General features: G+C 38.5%; 1 long non-coding RNA gene across 1 annotated transcript; it reads right to left on the bottom strand.

Annotated features, from left to right (window-relative positions):
* Nucleotides 1-1,585: 1,585 nt before the first annotated feature.
* Nucleotides 1,586-4,249, bottom strand: LOC119418203. Its single transcript, XR_005187178.1, has 3 exons — nt 4,200-4,249; nt 3,513-3,545; nt 1,586-1,691 (listed from the first exon to the last, which is right to left on the bottom strand). It is a non-coding gene; the product is annotated as an uncharacterized LOC119418203 (long non-coding RNA).
* Between the last annotated feature and the right edge of the window lie 3,093 nt (nt 4,250-7,342).

Raw genomic sequence — 7,342 nt, 5'->3', positions numbered from 1 at the left:
TCTATATATATATATATCTATATATATATATATCTATATATATATATCTATATATATATATATATGACACTCATCACCTGTTACTCCCAATCTCCCTCCTTAAATAAACAACTTAAATTAACTTAACTTAAATTTAAATACTGTAATATTTCAAATTAATGTACTTATTTTCCCCACTGTATATATATTTTTAGAATAGTTATCAGACATCCTCAATAACAGGTTACGCATGTTAAAACAAGAATGTAAGAACAAACCTAAAAGTGGAGCAGTGGTTGAAAATGACACTGTTAAATATTTATATTTAAACTTTATACTAAAGCCTATTACGATAGACTATGAAATTAAAAACAATCTAAACTTTAAAAAATTATCCATAATACTGTATATGCGTTGTTTTTTTGTTTGTATGCATGTATTTGAGTAACTTTTTGTGAGTCTTTGAGAGCCGTCCAACCTTCATTGTTTCTTTGTCATTACAAACAAAGCTCCATAACTTAGAAAGATTTATATACATTATGGATCATGTCTTAATGAGTTAACGATACATAAGCTGGTATGTCAGGGCAAAAAATGTTAAAAATAGCAAAGCTCAAGCGAGTATAATGACCCTCCAAATACAACCAAAAAGTCACCCAAATTGAATTTAAATTTTTTTTATTATTACATTTTATCATGCTGGAATGAAACATCTACAGATCCTGCATAAAAGATAAAAAATCTGCACAATGAAGCCTCCAGTGTAAAATTTCCTTAATTTTTCTTTGAATATCTGATAACAATCCAGTTGTCCCCTCTCTGTAGCAAGGCAAAGTTCATCAGTCACATTCAGTAAAAAGATGGGGATGAGTGCAACAGAGTTTACAGAAACGCAAAGAAACTAAAAGTGTGGGATTTTTGGTTCAACACATCCTTAAACTGCCAAAATTAGGCAGTTTTTCTTTCGACTGCTCCTTTTTTATAAAGGTGTTGCCACAGAAGAGCAAACTCCCATGAAAGATTTGGAGATTATTTTAGTACAGAGGGCTTGAACATGCAGCCTCAGGATTACACGACCATGGCACTGACCACAGAACTGCCAATACTATGGTATTTAAATGTATCAAAGATAAATGGCTAATTTATGCCATTCCAACTTATATTTTAACCCTACTATACTAAAGGGAATGAGTCTTTTAGAAGAGCTGCATGCTATTTTGGTCAACTGTTTCTGTCAAAAAGAATATTACTAGATGCTTTAATGTTAAATATTAATTAAATAAAAACACTTTTTATTTGTTCTACCTGGCGAAAGATAAATGGGGAACAACACAGAACATAAATCCCATAAAAGAAAAGAGGAAGTTCATTCATAGCCCGCATCCTCAAGCTAAATTGTTTTAAGTTGTTAGAAAACATTTTTTCAATAATTATTGTGTGCATTGATTTCTCAGTGAGGTTACCAGATTAGAAAAATACATTTTGGTAATATCTTATAAAACTGATCCATTTTTAAATTCCTTTGAAATCTTTGGGTCTACCAAAATCCAATAAGATGTTAGCGTTCAATGCGTTAACAGATTTCTACAGCATCATCTTCAGTTTCATCAGATTTCTTACCGTGTCCATCGTGACAGAGGAATGTCGTCCTCTGGTGTTGTGAGCTCTCACGAAGCTGTTCTTTTCATTCAAGGTGTTGGATAAACTGCCTTCTGCAAGACAGCCAGTGGTTTGAACACAATACAGATCACATTTACAATTAAGTCCTAAAAGAACAAGTCCTTGTTTAAGGATAAGATTGTGTACAAAGTGAGATGAATTTATCAATGTGCTGTCTGATACAGTATTCAGGCAGTGCAGATGATAGGCTTGTCACTATGAGGATAACAGAAAACTTCAAGTCTCAAAGCACTTTTAAACAGTAACTTTGTTACAGTGTTAAATCTTCAATTACATTCTTATAGCTATACAAAAACATTAAAGGACTCATTGCAAAGTGAGATCAAACAATGTTTTCTTAAACTGTATCAAACATTGCAGTTTGAAAGACGTGCAGTTCTGAAATGTGGGTCCACGCAACCCACACAAACGCAAGTCATGGGAACGACCTACATTATGCTGTGTAGGTTAATAAATACGTTGGAATCGGACCAGCACGGACTCTCAGCGTTGACGTCTAGTTAGAAATATAAGAGAATTTGCAGCTAAACAAGAAATAAAAGAATATGACTCAAGAATAAACACATTTTGGGGCTCAGGCTCTCTCAAGGTGGAGCACCATAAAGACAGAGCTCACCATTCAGCTGTAAAGACCCGTTCCGTGGACTCAACTCAGCATGGCTTTAGAGATTTTCATTGGGTGGTCCCACCCACTTCCAGCTCGAGTCTTAGGATCTACTTGGTCAAGGTTCCAAGCGAGCCGAGCTGAAGATTTTGAAGTCAGCAGAAGGCAAGCCATTGACTTGCCAGAGAGCAACTTCAATCATGAGTCTCTTTCACAAGAATCAAAGCTACCATTTTGAATAGTCACAGCTGCAGCATTTATTTTCTTATTTCATGTCTTGAAAAATATGGACTTGATTAATAGGCCCCGACCAACAGAGGGAAGGTGCCCTCGACCCAAGCATGACATTTATGAAAACCGTGACGGAGGATGACAAGTGTTTTGCAACTTTATTTCATTTATTTATCGATTGCTGTGTTGTTTTTGCCTTGGTCGGAAAATAGTACGGTGGAAGTTTCAGGCTGTGGCGCCACGACGATCCACTACATCCAGGTGGCACTTGAGTTATATCTAAAACCAAAGAAACTGCAAAGTCAAGCTGAGTCAAAGCAGTTGGGGTGACACTAGACAATAAAAAAAACCAGGTTCAACCTAAACCATCTTTCCATCTGCATACTTTGCACAACTGAACTGAGTAAATATATACCAACACATCAAAGCTGTCAGAATTCTCCTTCTCAAACGGCTCTTCCGTGGACGTCAGAGTTGCTGATGTATTTTCAGTCACCTTTACTGTTTCTGTAGGTAAACAAATGTAGTAGCTGGCAGCCATGCTTACAATTTTTTTTTTTGACCAGGATACAATAACCATCAATGTCTCCATTTTCTACCGTTTATCCAAGGATGGCATCAAATCCAGGAGCAAAACAAAGACATCCCTCTACCCAGCAACACTCTCCAAGGGGTTCTCAGGCCAGAAAGAGGATATATACTGGTAATCCCTTCAGGAATAATGGCTCTACTCCATCCTCCCCTGATTTGACACTCGCTCTATCAGACTGAGCTCAGACACCCTATGAAGGAAGCTCATGTCGACTATTGTGGATCTCCTTTTTTCGATAATGAGCCAAACCTCACGACCACTGATAAAAGGGGAAAAATAATTTGTTGATTTTGTTGCTTAATTTACAAAAACCTTTGACTGGTCAACATGATGTTGCACTGAGTACCTTTAAGTCCATTTTACCATAGTTAGACATATTTACAAAGAGTACAAAAAGCTTACAAGACAAAGAAACTGGCCACATACCTTTCAGACTGACCAGCGCCTCAGCCGAGGAGCCTGAAACGTCACAAAAATTGTGCAAAATTAATACTGTATATATGGAGCATTTTTTTAAAATAAGGAAACAATTCACTGAAACGATGATAGCACCCTGATGGTGGGGCCTTTCCACCTTGTTTGAGCTGTCAAACACTGGACGAAACGGGCTGAGTGACAGACGAGACAACAACTAGGGCAAACCTAAGCGGACGTTACAACAAACTGAAGATAAAATTCAATTATTGCTTACGCTTGGATCGATAAACTTAACAGACAATTTAATTACAAAAACTCCAGTAAACGCATAATATAAACAAGCTACACCCCACTACGTAGACAGATGATGAATACCCGTGGTGGTCTTTTTGTTATTGTTGCTCCGGTCCTACGGTTAGCAGCCGTTAGCTTGTAGCTAAGCTAACGGCATTTGTTTACCCAGTTGAGCCGAAGTTACTTCTTCAACTCCGGTGTTAGCCACGGTTAGCCCGCCGTGCTAACGAGCGTCAGACCCGGTGTCCCGACGTCTAAACACGGCTTTATAAAGTCAAACCAGAACCGAAAGCATCCATTACACAATCAGTACTATCGGGTTATTTCTGTTGCTGTTTATCTTAATACAGGAAAGGCCGCCAGTCGTTCACACCGTGCAACTGAATTAGTGTTGTTACTCACTCTCGTCTAACAGCTGGTCCATCTCCGCCATCTTGAATTAGCCGCGCCGCTTTTTCAAAGACTTTGTCAAAATGCATTCTGGGTCGAAAATCTGTCCGGAGGTCGAGTAAAGAGACAAAAATCAGTCAAATAAACACAAAAACTGATTCAAAATCGCTTCGTGTCACTGTGGCGTATAGGCGAATAAGTTTTCTTTCAGCAAACTTAACTTTTTAGTTGTAAACTTGACCGAAAAGGCTTGTAAAAAATGTTTAATTTAATCAATACTTGATTGTTCAACTGAATAAAATGGAGCACTCAGAATACTTTTTAAATTAACATTTACTATATACTTTTTTTAAAATTAATGTATTTATAAAAATGTTAAATATGTAAAAAAAAAAACCTCACTGGTAGCAGTCTTTCAGTTAACTGTAGTTGTTTTTATCTTGTTTTCTTTGCATTTTGTATATTTCCATGTTTTTTTTTTTTATAAAGGTCTGGGGGGGGGGGGGGGGGTTGTTACAAAACTGCTATATAATGTAGTTTTACCAACAAAAAAAATCGCAAATCAAATTAGAATTTTTAAATAGGCAGCATCAAGTTTGGAGAAAAGCTTATTGAAATAAATGGTAAGATAATATTTTATAGTCATGAGCAGGTGGTACAGGCAATACATAATTTATTTTAATAATTTGCAATCAAAAATATTCAATTTGGTACAGAATTTTCTTCTGTGAGCCAACACCTGGAAAACATGTTGGCATAGGCCCCTAACCCCAAACTTTGACCCAAAGAAAAATGAACAGCTAATAAAAAAAAACTAAAAAAAATTCTAAAAGGCATCATCTAGATCAGGCCCATTCAATGAGTGGTTTGTGGGCCAGATATGACCCTTTTTAACAACTTTTTGATCCCACAAATATATCAGAAGCCCAATGGTTAGTTGGGCTTCTGATTTATTTCTAAAATTAAGTCAGAAGTCGCTGGAGAAATTGTGTATCTTCTCTGGCTTATGAACGAGCTGAGTATCGCTAGGGTTTCTTTCCTGGACATGTTGCCTCCGCGACCAGATTGCGGATAATGGATGGATATTGCTAAAATGTACAATTCAGATGGTAAGCTGCTTCTTCCTGTCAGTCTTTGGTTAACCATACGCTCTTTCACAAAACACTCAAGCCAGAACTAAAGACTGGGGAAGTGGTGGCGCAGTGGTTAGAAGATGGGCCTGTGATCGGAAAGTTGCAGGTTCAACTCCCGTTACCGTCAACATCAAAATGTGTGTGTTAAAGGTGGAACACCCACACCTTCCTCCACCCTCATTCGCCCCACTTTGGGCCCCTGAGCAAGGGCCTTAACCCCCATCATCTGCTCCCTAAACAGGTCTCACTTGAAAATAAGTTCTCGTGGCTCAATGAAACTACCTGTATAAATAAAGTGTAAATGAAAAGACGCCTTCTGGACACTTCCAGATTTCTGAATGGACCGAGGTGGCGAGGAGCATTGAAGCCACACCCACCACGATGCACCTTTGTGCTGTGAAGCAAGGTAGTAACAGTTAAAACGTTTGACATGTGAAAAGGTAAGCTGGCGTCTCAATGGTCTGTGCAACCAGCCACGTGATTAAATACATTTATTACAGAGGGAAGATTGACAACTATAGCCAGAAACTTTGCATTTAGTTTAAATAATTAGTCAACCACAAAGAGAATTGCTAATTTGAGGTAATTTATCAGCATAGAGATGGACAGGTCTGTGCAGCCATTTTGCGAAAACTGTATAAGAAAGAGCCCAAGCTTCAGCCCTTCTGGCCCTGAACAGCATAAAGCCAGTGAATGCCAGTGGCTTTCAAACCTCAAAATACATTAAGGCAAAGATCCATCCCAAAGATCCAGTCCCCCAGCACAGAGTAATATTGTACATGTTGTTCAGTGCCAGGAGACTATATGATCAGGTCCAAATCAGGGAAACTACTGGCCAAAAGGATGGCCCAGCACAGAAGAGCAACATCATCAGGCCAGGACTCTGTGGTTTACACTTGTCTGCAAGCCAGCAGTCACTCTTTCAGAGGTGAAGATGTGCACATTCTTGATAGAGAGGAACATTGGTTTGAGAGAGGAGTAAGCCATCTTTAAGAGAACCTGTCCATCATTAAACGGGGCGGGGGTCTCCGCGTTCAACTGTGACCCTCTTACAATGCTGTTATTGCATCATTCAGCCCTCTATGAAGAGCAAATTGCTATCAGGGCACTAACGATCTATTGTTAGGGCTCTAACGATCTATTGCTAGGCTGATGGTCCTCTTTTTGCATGTGAATAACTATTTCTGACTGTCAGCAGCAAACTAGTTGGTCCAAGTGGAAAGTGGACGCATCTCGTCATAGTGCTATGACAAGATGCTATTTACAAGACTGAGTTTGTCGATTCCTATAAATATTTGGGTATCTTGGTTGACTCGCATCTCTCTTTTAAGCTTCACATGGAAAAAGTAAAGAAACTGAAAGTTAAACTGGGTTTCTTTATCAGAAATAGATCCTGTCTAACTTTAAATGCTAGGAAACGTCTTGTAACTGCAACTTTCCTTCCTTCCATTTACTACGGTGACAATATTTACATGAACGCTCCAACAAGCACCCTGCAGATGCTGTCTATCATGGTGCATTAAGATTCATTACTGGGTGTAACTATCGTACCCATCACTGCACCCTGTATTCACTGGTTAACTGGACATCAACTTCACGTAGACTCTCCCACTGGTACATTTTCATCTTTAAATCACTTCTTGGTCTGCTGCCTTCATATATCTCCTCCTACATGTCTGCGTGAGTGCAGCTACAGCGTGCACTCTCAGAACATTATTACCTGCAGTGTTCCCTCAGTGAGGACAGAACTTGGCAAAAGAGCCTTTTCCTACTCTGCTCCAGTTTCCTGGAATATCTTGCAATAAGATCTGAATCTCTCGACCTTGACCTCTCTAAGCGGCTTCAAACATCTGTCAAGTTCCTGGCAAGAACCAATGCAGCATGTTCCTGTTTTTAGTTTTCCACTCCGCTTTATAATCTAGCTGTTTTTTTCTTTCTTTTCACTACTTTTCCTTTTGACTGTCCTTTTGGTTGCCATTTTGTTTTGATTTGTTTAAAAAAGGAAGACATTTAAATGTGTAT

Source organism: Nematolebias whitei, chromosome 12 (assembly GCF_014905685.2).
Source record: "Nematolebias whitei isolate Nwh7 chromosome 12, NemWhi1, whole genome shotgun sequence".
Taxonomy (NCBI): Eukaryota; Metazoa; Chordata; class Actinopteri; order Cyprinodontiformes; family Rivulidae; genus Nematolebias; species Nematolebias whitei.
Note: the sequence above shows the minus strand (reverse complement) of the source record. Positions and strands in the feature narration are given on the sequence as shown.